The sequence below is a fragment of the Microtus oregoni genome, unplaced genomic scaffold (assembly GCF_018167655.1).
Source record: "Microtus oregoni isolate MIOR12 unplaced genomic scaffold, Mior012 000010F_ref0000083, whole genome shotgun sequence".
Classification (NCBI taxonomy): Eukaryota; Metazoa; Chordata; class Mammalia; order Rodentia; family Cricetidae; genus Microtus; species Microtus oregoni.
In genome coordinates this window covers 44733498-44747691 of record NW_024543069.1, presented here as the reverse complement: position 1 = coordinate 44747691, position 14194 = coordinate 44733498, and the positions used below count along the sequence as shown (strand labels likewise).

Genomic DNA, 14194 nt, shown 5'->3' with positions numbered 1-14194 from the left:
TGTGTGCGCGTGGGTGTGTGTGTGTGTTTCCCGGGTCTGTGACCAGCCCTTTGTAGAACATCTTCCCTTCCCCCAGCTCTGCCGCTCTGCCTCTACCTTCTCCCCAAACACCTCAGACGTCGGTTTCATTGTATTGAATAAGACTTTACTGATCTAGAATCCATTTTGCCGTTGTTTGGAGCTCATACTGCCAGGAATCCCTTTGCAGCCTAGACGCTTCCCCACCCCCACCCCTAATCCCAGCACACTCCTTTGGGGAAGGGAGCCTAGCGCTCTTGCCATTTTAATTAGATACTGCCTGCCAGGAAGGGGGTAAGAAGGGGTGGTGGCGGTGGCAGCAGCGGGGATCTGAGAAAGATTGAACACCAATCTCAGTACTAGTTTCTTCCTCTCCCGAACTAAAAATAAAATAAAGAACAAGTGCATCTGCTTGATGCCCGGAGGGTAGCTGAGACTGAAGGGATGGTGTCACGTCACCGACTGCCAGTATGGGTGGAAGGCCAGTGGTCCTCAGGAACACACTGTTGGGCTGATGCTAAATCTCGGGGCCATTTACCTGTGTTTCCTGCCCTTACCTCTTTCTCCACAGACGTTTTAAAAAGCTAGTTACCTGTCGATCGAAGTGATACTTTTCTTCGGGCTCTGTGAGCCTCTTTGCTGCCCGCCCACACCTTGACTCCTTGGCCCTTTGCTTATCTTTTGGTCCAGGGAGGTGAGGATTCAGAGAGGCAGTGCTCAGGTTGAGTACTGACTGCCCTTTGAAACGGGCTGCGGCGATAGTGGAGCAGCAAAGGCTCATTCATGCCTGAGTACAGTACGCTGTCTGTTCCTCTAATGCCCAAAGGCCACATCAGGAACCAGTGGGCAGCTGAGTGTGGGGGCTGGGAACAGAGAGGCAGCTTAGGACAAGTGCATGTATAACTCCCTTTTACCCACTGCCTGCTCTTCTGCTCTGCTTGGAGCTGGGAGTTGCTGAGGGTGAGTTGACCAGGTGAACCAGTGGCCCCAGACTTGAGGAAGGAGGAGTGGCTAAGAGGTAGCGACCTGAACAATGAGCCAGGCTTGTGATTTAGCTGAGGCAGAATCTTAGCATCATTCTCCCTGACGTGATTTTTAAGTTGGGGAGGGGGAGACTGGCTTCTGTGGGCAAGCTTTTCTGAGATGCCAAGTACAGAACCTGTCATCACAGCTACTGGATTCCCACTCAGGGAGACCTGTGCCCTGTAACCTGTATTTGGAACAGACAGCTTTTCATGATTCACTGGGATTGATTGCTCTTTGTCACTCAGGAACCTCAATGAGTTCTCTGCCTGTACTGGGGTATGCAAAGAGCTAGGACAACAGCTACTCCCTGGGCCTGGGGAGCTGCTGGCTGGAAGACTTATGCAGATGGGCAGACAGTTGTACTCAGCAGGCCTGGGGCTTCAGGCAGTCTTGTGGTGGGTGAGGTGTGCAGGTAGGTTTCTCTCCCAGGGCTAGTGGGTGGGCCGCACACACATCAGAGCGTAGATGGTGGCTGGCTCCCCAGATTTGGAGATTGCTGGTTCCTAAGCTTGCAGTTAAGCCTGAAAGTGAGCACCTCCTGAGGAAAGGCCTGACCCCTGAGATGCAGGCAAGGTCAGTGAATCAGCCTGCCAGTCCCTCTGTGATCCTGTGGCTCTTTAATGTACACAATCAATGCTCTTTGTAAACCCTGGGCTTGGTGGTTAAAAGCAGCTCCTGTCTAGAGAGGCCTTTCTCCTTCTGACTTTGGGGACTCATTGTTCTCAGCCAGTGATCCCAGACTGGGCCCCGTCTAAAATTCCCCCAAATAGGAACAATGCTTAATTCAAACCAGAGCAGCCAGCATCAATCCCTATCATTTAAATTCTGCAAGGTTTGGGTGGTTGTTGTTGTTATTTGTTTTGTTTTGTGCATGTGAGATGAAGTGGGGTCTCTCATTAGAAAACAGATTATCAGAATTCAATTTATTGACTCCTCATCTCAGAGCTCCTGAAGCTCAGCTAGATCTCGGGTGTTGAGTCGGGCGCTGTTTCATAGCTGGAAGCTAGAAGAGATCTGGAGAACACGGGGCCCTTCCCCTCATGTACCCTTCGGGAGACTGAAGCCCAGAGAGGTGAAATCTGTTGTCCAAGGTCACACAGCCAAAGGGGAGATAAAAGTAGCTGAGAGAGAGAACCTATGGTTCCCGACTCCTCCGTCTTCCGAGGTGTATTATCTATACTTGAAAAGGAAATCAATGAAATGTTTTCTGCTTGGGGCAGGGGGCAAGAGAAGTGATTTGATCAGGGTCAAGGAATATTCTTTTCTTGAAAGTGGAAAACCTGCTCGAAGCAGAGAACTTATCAATGCGAATGACCAGAGCTATTAGGCACCTTTGGAATGTATCTGTCTAGCCTACTTCCAGTCCCTTCTTTGCAGGCAAATGGCAATCTAAATCACGCAGGACAGATGGCTGTCCTGCATGGACAGCTTCTCTCAGCAGCCCGTCTCCATCTGAACATGTCCCAAGGGGTCCGTCCAGACACACACATTACTCTGTGTGTCTCCATGGCTGCTTTGTGTAGTGGCTGTACATGTGGGTATGACATACAGTATTATAGACATAAACTCTACCTATGTGGTGTATGAAAATGTGTATACACACACAAGGACTACTGCAAACAATCCCCTTATTCAGACCTGGGCTTGAGTCAAGTCTGCTTCAGACATCCCTGTATTAGAAGATGAAATTATCCCCCATGATGCTCTGTTGCCTATGAGGGGAGCTCAACACTGAAAGCTTTTTGGAGGTTACTATGTTTCTGAACTGCAGCACACGGACTCTCTTCAGCTTTGCCCATGGTGTCAGCTTTTCAAGATCAGGGCACTGATCCCATAATTTAGCTTGGGGCAGGACTCAGGCATACTTCTCTGCTTGAACAAAATTAGACAAAATTAAGCCCACCATTCTCCACCCCTCCATGGCTCTCTGGCCTAGCTACTCTCTCTCCTCCTTCTCTTCTCCTCACCATGTGTGTGTGCAGTGTAAGCGTATGTAAGCTGCTATATGCAGGTGTGTGAGTGTGTGCATGTGTGTGAGTGTGTGCAGTGTAAGCGTATGTAAGCTGATGGTGTCATGCATGTGTGTGAGTGTGTGCATGTGATCGGAAAGGCCAGAGGTTGAGGTCAGGTGACATTCTCTGTTTTTCTGTACCTTTTTCAAAATTAAATTTATTTTTTTTATATTCATGTATGCCCATGCACAATGTGCCTTCTGGGACCCCGCAGAGGCCAAAAGTGGGTGTCTGATCCCCTGGAACTGGAGTTAAGGATGGTTGTGAGTTGTCATATGAGAACTGAACCCAGGTCCTCTGAAAGTGCAGCTCCCCAGGCCCCCTCTGCTCTCACTAGACCTGGGACCCACCGATGGAGCAATGCTAGCTTGTCACGAAGTCCCAGGAATCTTCCTGCTTCCACTCTCCCCCATTTCCATCATTGCCGCAGACAGCTTTTCAGTGTGCGGCTGCTGGGGATCCAAACTCAGGTCCTTATGCTTGTGTGGGAAGCACCTGACCAACTGAGCCGTCTCTCCAGTCCCTAGCCATTTCTCTCTCCATCAACACCCAGACTGAAAAATTAATCTCATTCAGAAAGCTTGCACATATGTCTTGACTGCAGTCTTCACGCCTGTGTTACTAGGCGTGTGAGGTTTACTTCTTGCCTCCTCATAAGAGGTTTGTCAAGGGCCGTAGAGTCATTTGAATTTAGATGCCTCATTGATTAAAGAAATGATCGGATGGGTGAATGAATGCGTGACTGTATGCATGAATGAATGCGTGAGTGAGTGAGGGGAATGGTCACAAGCTTCTGGATTCTCTGTGCTTATCCCATAAGTTCTGTGATTTGGGTTGTGCCACTTGGGTGTTACGGGACAAAGATGGAATATCAACCATTTGTCTTCATTACCCTGGATTCTAAAAACAAATACTTTAGGGCAGAGCATTTAAGTCACAAAGAAACATACAAATTTGTCATTAGATAGAATTTTATGGGTAACTCAGGCTCACCAACATTTGATCTCAGTGACTACATCTAGTAGAAAATGCAGAAAAATGGTTTTTTTTTTTTGTTTTTGGTTTTTGAGGCAGGTTGTTAAGAAACAGCCAAGGATAGTGTGGAGCTCATTTTGTAGCCTAGACTGGCCTTAACTGCGAATACGTCGGCCTTAGCCTCTTGAGTGCTGGGATTACGGATGTGTGCGACTATGTCTGGTTTAGAAGGCACATCTTTGGAGTGTATGTGAGCGCATATGTGTCCATGCCTGTAGGGGCCAGAGGTTGCTATCAGGTTTCATCCTCAGTGTTCTTCATTGAAGGTGCCTCTTTCAATAGCACTGAGACAGACTAGCTTATGTGCTCATGTAGTCTTGCACACATCTCTCAGGTCCTCAGTTGAGCTTGGTTCTAGAATAGACATCCATTCCAGAGGAGAAAGGACACCCAGAAGCCTTTTAAAGATTACTATGTTTCTAGACTAGTATCAGTCATTGGCCTTATTTATGAAAACAATTTATCTTTTTGTCTTTTTTCCTATTCTGTGCGGATGACCCATTATTTAAATGGAAACACCTTTATTATGTCATATCTTTTCATAGTTTTTTCTTTTTCAGAGGGGATGGAATGGAGCGGACACTTAAAAAATGATACTCTAATAGCCCAGTGCTTAAAAGCTGGCCAGGGGTCTCTTGGGTCTCAGAGAATTCTTGAAACATTATTAATTCATTACCCCAGAGCACTTAATTAAATTTGGTCTAAAATAGGATTTTTGTAAAGTTGCATGGATTGAGAACAGTATCCTAAGATGGCAGGGGCACAGCAGTTTCCGTCTTGATGAGTTTGTTGTTTTCCCCGAGACGCTGAAAGGTATCTTCTTTGCAACAACATGGCCTCCTAATAAGACAGGGTGCAGCAAGGGGTGGAGAGATAGCTCTGCTGTAAAGAGCACTGGCTGCTCTTCCAGAGTATCTGAGTTCAATTCCCAGCACCCACATGGCAGCTTATGACTATAACTCTAGTTTCAGGGGACCTGACATCCTCACACACACATGCAGGCAGTTGAAACACCAATGGATCTAAAAGAAAAGAAAAAGGGGGTGCAGCAATAGTTAGCGGGACATCAGTGGAATAATCAAACATTTTTAGTATTTATTATTAACAGGATTAATCTTTAATACAAAGTCTAATACAAGTCTTTATTTTTGCCATTTGCATAATTATCTTCTTAGAAGGTCATGGTTTATTTCATCGAAGAAAGCGTTTCAGATGCTTTGTCTTTATCAAGAATCCTCCCCATCCCCTTATCTCTAAGGCTCTTTGAAAGCTTGTCATTTTGAGTCTTGCTGGTTGGCCCTTTCTTCCTTCTGCTCTGGGATGAGTTCATGCCCTTCCTGCTTTGACGCCACTCTCCTTTGAGTGGGAGCAGCCTTCCTGGGATGGAATCATGGGGGCCATGCCCAACCTGGATGCAGCCATTCACTGTGCTTCTGACATAATTTGGGATACCCGGAGTCTGAGAGCTGCCTGAATGTCACATTGCTGCTTCCATCCTGGGGGGCAAGGTATAGTTCTCTTAGAAGGAAATCTAAGCTAGTTTGTTAGTAGTATGCTGAGAATTTCAAGAAAATCTCCATGGTATTAGTTACTTAAATGCACTTCTGCGTGTATAAATGTGAGGTTCCTGTGGGGAAAGCTAGAGAACCTGGGGGATGGTTTCTTCCACTTTGATTGGAAGTTTGCTGCCTTCAGAAAGAGATAATGCCCCATCTCTTCCTACTTATCCAGACTGAGCTCAGCTGTCCCAAGATACCCTGAATCCGGAAAACATACTTTCCTTCACCCCAAGTGTAAATATTCTGAATATCTATTGTTGAGTCTGCTTGTCTCCACTTTTCTCTGTAGCTCCTGTAATGACTCTTCCCTGGGCAACACTCATGACAAGATCCACTTCCTATGTCTCCACCCCCAGCCTTCCTCTGACCAGCCTCTTCATGGTAGCCACATCTGTCTTTTAAAGCGTGTTTTCCCTTTTTACCAGGGATGCTGGTCATCCCTTTTTACCAGGTCTTCCTTGGCTTTCTAGTTTATGGAGCAAAGTCTGCACTTCAGCAAGGAGTCTAAACTAATTCCCATTCAACTGGATCTACCACCACAGCCTTTCATTCTGATAGAGCCAGCTTCCTACTGACACAGAGAACAATTCTTCCACCTGATGGATGCCTTTAGGGCACATCCTACCTTATAGCCATTCAGTAATAAACATACACCAGCTACTATTTCCAAACAATTGTTCTTGTTTTTTCTCAAGTACACATTCTCTCTGACACTTACAGATCTGACCAAATGCTTCTCTCACAATACTCAGGGTGTGCCTTCCGAGATTACAGCTACTGGACAGTGAGCTTCCTCAGAGCAGAGAATGCTGGATCTCCCTGCGGATTACCTCCAGGAGTTTTCACACAACAAAACAATAAATACCAGATTCACAAATATACATGAACAGTCCTATAGAGGGTCTGGAGGTGGTGCTGCCTACAGAAGATACAGAAACTCTAGAAAAGTAGTCCCATGCTGGCCACAGCACAGCCTCAGGGAACTTGCATTCAATTACACCCCATAGGTGGCACGACTCTGGGGGATGCCTTTTATGGAGGGTACAGCTCCAATGGATGCCTGTTACATACAGTGCAATTTCAGAAATAGCAATCATGAGAAATACAATGACAAGTCCTGTGTAGGAGAGTCCTTGTTTCTAGAATTTTCTTATTGTGAAAATTGCTTCAATTTTCTCCATGTTTTGTCTCGAGAGATTTCTTATTCTGAGGGTTAGAATCTAAAGGCGGGTATGTGCACATGTGTGTGTGTGTGCGTGCGCATACGTGTACATGTGTGTGCTTGCATGTGCACTTGCATGCATGCACATGCTCAGACCAAGGTGTTTTCAGTTTTTAAAAACATCCTTGTGATATTTAGGACAGTAATCTTCATTGAAAAATGATAACAGGTAGAAAGGGTTTATATCTGGGAAGTCACTGTAAAATGACCTTGAATATTTATCCTGATGAAGATAGAAATGGGTGGAAGGGGATTGGGAGAGGGCGGGAGGTCTGTATTGGTTGACTTTTGTCATCTTGACACAAATCTATATATATCTGGGAGGAGAAAATCATTGTTGAGAAAATGCCTCCATAAGATTGCCTATAGGCAAGTCTGTAGGGCATTTTCTTGGTTTAAGTTGGTGTGAGAGGTCCCAGATCCTGGGAGGCAGTGCCACACTCAGGTTGGAGGTCTTGGATGGTATAGAAAAGCAGGCTGAGCAAGCCTGGGGTGCAAACCAGTATGCAGTGTTCTTCTCAGCCTCGTCCTTCAAGCATTGCCTTGCTTTCCCTCAATGGACTCAGGATATGTTTGCCAAAGAAACCCTTTCCTCCCCAAATCTGCTTTTGGTGATGGTCTTTATCAAGGCAATAGAAAGACTTAGGGTGTCACGCTGGAGCATCCTTGTGACCTGGCAACAACTTTTTCCAGATAGTGTAGGCTCAATAGACAAGACAAAAGCAACAGTCTTTTATGATGTAATCTTGGAAGTCATGCATCAGGACTTCCTGCTATCTCGTCTGTAATTCAGGTTAGTCCTAGTCAGTGCGGAAGGACTCCCCTACATGGAGTCACATTGCCAGAGACAAGCATCACCGCATGTCCTCCAGAGACTGCTTCGCACAGAGGTTTTCTTTGACGTGTTATCTCTTCATATTGTGAGAGCAATGTGCTGCCTGAGAGGCAGGTCTTTGCTACACATCTCAAAGTCACTCCATCTTTGACTATTTTACTCAGGGTTATATATTGTCTTTAAAGCAATTACGACTATTTAGAATTAAAAAAATATATGTGGACCCCACTGGGTCAGAAGCTTTGCTTTCAAAGAGAGCTTGCCATATGTATCATTCCTGGTGTTTAGAGCATTGTCTGACACAGGACACACGATAGATAGTAAGTAAGTGTTGTCCAATTTGTGAAGTTAATTATTTTGTGTATAAAGGATCATATTTACTCATGTTGCCTCATACATCCAGAATAATTGTCTGCCAGTTTCTGGTAAAAGTAGAACACAAGATAAAGCCACTGAATCATTGAGCTAAGGAAGGATGAAATGCAAACCCAGGGGTGATTGTGTTTGGATATCTGTTTACACATCTGTCCATCAACCTTCCTATCTAGTGATTAGTGATGTAAGTAGGCGCTGGAGCTCAGAGGAGATCCTTCTCTTGAAGGATGAAGCCTCACAGGCAGAGCTGGGATCCTGTTATTCTACATCACTCAACTGGTTTGCTAATTTCCAGGTCATCTTAGAGAATCTATTTTTCCTACAGTACAAAAATAAACTTGGAAAAGTGTGGCTCCAAAGATGCTGGCAAAGCTGTTTTTATGTAGAAATAAAACATCTAATTGTTAAGTGGTCATGTCTGTGTAACTATGGGATAGAGGAAAACACAGTTATGTTAACCATATAGTCAGTAAGTACCTATACAGTGTAAACTCACAGGCCAGGAGGCTAAGACAGAATGATTAAAAAGCCCAGTCTGGACACATCAGAGACTTCTTATTTTAAAACAAAGGAAGTTGGGGACCTGTGGACATGTACCTCAGTGGAAGGGGGCTTTCTTAGTGTGAGCAAGGTTCTGGACCCTGTCTCTCTCACTGCATAAGTCAGAAAGCAACTCGATAGGTGAATGAATAGCTAATATTTTTGTGCCAGGAGAGCTTGAAATATGTGCAGCAGCCAGTTCGTGTGTTTGCAGGATGGCCCAGGGATTCCAGTGTCCCCAAATGTAGACTAAACATGAACAAAGACTGCTGAATTGTTAAAGAAGCAACTCCTCTTCATATCATTAAAGCAACTCATGGTCACTACAGAAAATTTTGCAACAATGAACAAGCAAAAAGAGGTTCCATTTGGTTCGCATGATAATCTCTGATATACAGATTAGTATACAGATGAATAATTTTCTCTACATATAGCTGAATTAAAAGCTTTGAAAGAATTAAGATTATATTTTGTGTATTAGCTGTAACCTGTTATGTAAACTTAGTTGTCATCAGGGCCTCATGGTTTAGGCCTGTAAGCTCAGGGCTGGGGCAACATGATTGTGAATTCAAAGTCTGCTTGAGCTACATACTGAGTTCAAGGCCAGCATGGGTAGCTTGGAGAGAGACTGTGCTTCAAAATAAAAAATAAAAAGATGGCTAAGGATATAGTGCACTGGTATAGTGCAGGCAAGACACTCAATTCCTACTTGCAAAACAAGCAAGCAAGCAAACAAAGTTAGTAATCAAGCTTTCCCCATGCTATTAATGATTGTCTCTAGATGGTTTAAAAATCCTTGTATAGGTTTGAATGAAAATGGCCCCCATAGCCTCCTAGGGAGCAGCACTATTAAGAGGTGTGGCCTCGTTGGAGGAAGTATCTCACTGGGGGGTGAGCTTTGGGAATTCAAATGCTCAAGCCAGGCCCAGTGTCTTTCTTCCTGCTTTCTGCAGATCCAGATGTAGATAGAACTCTTGGCTTTTTCTCCAGCACCATGTCTGCTTGTGTGCTACCATGCTTCCTGCCATGATAGTGAACTAAATCTCTGAAACTGTAAACCAACCCCAATTAAATGTTTTCATCTTTAAGAATTGCCATGGTCATGGTGTCACTTCACAACAATAGAAATCCTAACTAAGATATTACTTAAAGTTACATAAAATCAGCAGAATTCGGGCATAAATAGCACTTGGAAAATAATTGGGCAGTTTCTCAAAATGCTAACTTATGATTTAACTCAGCAATCTACTTCTAGTATATGCCCAAGTTAAAACATATATTCATATTAAAATATGTATGGATCTTTAATGTAGCTCTAAGAAGGAAGCTAATCTCCTATCATTTAATGAATAAGTAATATACAGTTTATCATTTGTGCATAGCTTTTCATTGTCAGCTTGACTCAGCCTAGAGCCATCAGGGAAGATGGAACTTATATTGAGGGATGTCCCAGATCAGACTGGCCTGTGGACATGCCTGTCTTGATTGAATATTGACATGAGACGGCCTACAATGGGTACTGTGGGCAGTACCATCCTTAGACGATGGGTCTGGAAACCCATGTGTAAGAAAACATGAGCCAGCAACTAGACCTTGGCTTCTGGTTGAGTGCCTGCCTTAGTGTCCCTCAGTAATGGACCATGACCCAGAACTGTCAGTCTAATAAACCATGTTTTTCCCTAAGTTGTCTTTGATCATGGACCATCAGAGCAACAGAGAGCAAAGTGGAACACCGTGTGAAGGACCAGCCACAGGTAATAAAAGAAAGCGCTGATTTGTGCTACCACACAGCTGGACATTAGCCTAGTGAAAGAATCCACAACACCTGTTGTATGACTGCATTTCTGAGAAATTTCCAGACTGGGGAAGTCCATTGGGAAATAATGGATTAATAATTATTAATAATTAATTAATATTAATAACCATTAATAATTTAATAGTTGCTGGAGCTGATGGAGGGAGAAAGTGACTGCCCATGGTCTAAATGGTCCCATTCCTAGTCACCTATGTAAATACAGTAAAAGTCATTGTCCACTTCAAGAGAGAAAACTTTATGCAGTTTGAATTAAATCTCAAAAACACTCTTATTAAGAAAAAACACATACCAAGTTGACAAGTATCTCTGTCTTTAACGTTCCTCATGGCTGATCTTGTTTCCCCAAAGCTCCTAACCACTTTATTTTTCATATGATTTTCAAGTCATAACATTTTATTTATAAACATTTTAGTATTCATCTTAAAGAATCATATTAGAATTGTTATCAAGACTAAAATTTTAGTATATAGTAGACTTTTAATCAATGTTTAATTTTCTACTCATGTTTTTAGACTATTTAGAATTTAATTGCTAAAATGTATTGTAATATTTCTATTGACAAAGTTTGAGGCTTTTAAATCCTTATAAATATTATTTTATAAGAATTTTTATAAATAAATTTTTCTGTGCATCCCTTTCCGTAGAGTAATTTTTTGGAAGTATAATTTAGGGTAAAAGTACGAAAGTTCTCAACCTTGCTAAATTCCTTTCCAATTTCCTAGGATGTATATAGTATCATTTGCAAACAAATATGAAAACTTTAGAAAAACCAATTAATTTACCACAGGAAAGACACAGAGCTGTCAAATGACTGAGAATATGGCCATCTAGGGGCTCCAGAGTCACTCCCACACTGGGACCCACTTGGCTGTCATGTTATGGATGACCCTGGTCACGAGGTCAGAACTAGTTGAAGAACTTGGAGCTTAGCCTCAGTATTGCATACACGTTTCATCTTTGAGGATCATAGTGGTGCTGTTAGGAATCACTTTCCAGGAGCTTCTTCCTCATAATGCTGCCATTTTATCCAACATCAACCCAGAATGTGAACCTGATCACACAGTTTATGTTCTTTGAGGATTAGCACCGCCCTCCCTGTGCAGCACGCAAAGGGGCTGTTAACAGAATCAGCCAAGTTTGGGAAATGCTCAAGCAAGTTTGCTTTAGGTGATTTGTGGTGTCAGACTCACAGTTTTGTCCTCCGGGGTCAGGAAAGCATCTGGGGGTTTGACACAAGATCACAAATGAGCCAGAAGCCAGCAGAGGACAGGGTCTGTTTTCAGGGCTTTAGCTCCCGGACAGTTACTTAAAATCTTTGATTATAACATTTTTAAAAATAAGAACTTAGGTATTGTAAGATTACAGTAGAAGGTTTTAGAACACACTTGAGGTGGAGAATTTGTCCCAGGTAAGGGCATAAGTTGGATCATCAGCAGTGCAAGAAAAAAACAAAACGGTAACAAGGAAAAAAGGAGAAGAGAGAGGGAGACAGAGGAGAAAGAGACAGAGGGAGAGAGGGGGGGGGGGAGAGAGAGGAGAGAGAGAGGGGGGGGAGGGGGGAGAGAGAGCTTGCATTCTGGAGTCCACCCTGATACTCCACCTGGTCTTTAAGTATGAAACTATTAAAACTGAAACAACTTGATGGCTGTCAGTCTTGCGGGGCCAATTGCTTTGATTTACTGAATTTTATGAGCCATCCCTCACCTTAAAATGCCTACAAATTATCTATGCCCGGGGTAGAATGCAGAGCTTCACATGGCCGCGGTTTCATCAATTTACCTCTAGGTATTTCGGAGCTGCCTGTAATCAAGTTACAGCAGGGAAGTGGGTGGGATGGGCTGTAAGCAGTAATTGCAAACTGTATTTAAACAATAATAATAATATTTAGCATTTGTGGGGTACTTTATATCTTCAAAGTAGTCGTGAACATTATCCAATTAAACACCCTCTCTGATTATAATCTGGATAGAAAATGCAGTTAAATCCAGAACAGAACCATGAGAAATGTCCACATCGGGAGTTGGTGCTAACTGTGTTTTGGAAAGTAATGCCATGCTAGGAGCTTGGAGAGTGGGGTGTTCGGGATGCTCTGTTAAGCCTGAGGGTGGCTTTGGCGCATACCGCACTCTCTCAGTGCCCTTGCTTGACCCAGCTGGTTGGAGCTATCTGCTCATGTCAAGACCCATATCAACTGTGACTTTGGTCCTCTGAGATCTGGAACACGAACAACATGAATTTAAAAACAAGGTCCTCCATTCTAGTGTGTGCCCTGGCCTAAGATCAAGCTGCTGTAGTAAGTCAGATGAAGTAACGAAGGGCACTGAGGCGTGGCTGTGTCCTGTGGCTTAGTAAATTCTATATGGGGGTAACAGAAGAAATGGCACAGTAGGCTACTGTTGAAATACGGAGCGGCGGGCTGTGTCCCGCCACCTGGCTAGCTTTGCCAGAAATAATTACACGGAAACTGTATTCTTTTAAACACTGCCTGACCCATTAGTTTCAGTTTCTTATTGGCTAGCTTTTACATATTGATCTAACCCATTTCTATTAATCTGTGTAGCCCACGAGCTGGCTTACCAGGAATGATCTTAACCTGCGTCTGTCTGGAGTGGGAGAATCATGGCGACTCCCTGACTCAGCTTCTTTCTCCCAGCATTCCGTTCTGTTTACTCCGCCTACCTAAGGGTTGGCCTATCAAATGGGTCTAGGCAGTTTCTTTATTAATAAGAAATCACTCCCACATCAGGCTACATCATAAAGAAATTCATCAAAAAAAACAAACAAACAAACAAACAAAAAAACCGGAAACACCTCTAATGTCTCCAGCTTGACTGTGTTAAATACGTCTCACTATGTAGGATCTGGGTCTGAGTACTGTCTCCTTGTAGGTATAACTCAGGTTTGCTGGATTGGATAGTGAGCAGAACAAGACCCTGTGCAGCCTACCCAGCAGTCTCAGAGACCTCAGCAGTGGTGGATTCTCAGGAAATGCTGTATTATGCACTATGATTTACCCCTACTCCCCCTTTACTTGTGCGTGTGTGTGTGTGCGTGTGTGTGTATTCATGCTATAGTCATGTGTGTGGATTTGTGTAAGGGGGTATGTGTGCAAATGTGTGGAGGGAATCTTCCCACCTTATGTTTTGTGACATGGTCTCTCACTGAATCTGAAGCTCACAAATTCAGCTAGATGATCAGCTAGGCTGATGAGCGACTGTTGCTAGGTATCCCCCTGTTCCCACCGCCCCAGTTCTGGCAGTACAAATGCACACCACCAGGCCTGGCTTTGTCTGGGGTGCTGGGGATTAAACTCAGATGGTCATGGGGGCAGAGCAGTCACCAAGTACCTTACTGACTGAGCCATCTCCCTGCTAATGTTAGTTTAACTCATGAGTTTATTCAAGACACAGAAAAACCCTAGCCTCTCTTGCTCAAAGAGATGGAACCTTTTGGTATCAATCTCTGCAAGGAAATGTGGATTTAATTTAATGCCCCAGTAGGTGTTGGCATTTGCCCAGAAGCCAAAGCGTGGAGGGGCGGGGCAGAATCCTGGGCCAGCAATATAACTCAGTGAGTCAAGGTACTTGTTGCTAATCTGACCAGAGTTCAACCCTGGAACCCACATGGTAGAAAGAGTGAATTGGCTCTTGAAAGTTGCCCTTTGACCTCTACACCCATGTGTACATGTTCATGTGTATATATATATATATATATATATATATATATATATATACTCATACACACAAAATCAATCAA

At 43.8% G+C, this 14194-nt stretch overlaps 1 protein-coding gene across 13 annotated transcripts in view; it reads left to right on the top strand.

The window, feature by feature from the left end:
- Window positions 1-14194, top strand: part of Tnik (TRAF2 and NCK interacting kinase) — a 440041-nt gene that overhangs the window by 835 nt on the left and 425012 nt on the right. The window lies entirely within an intron of this gene.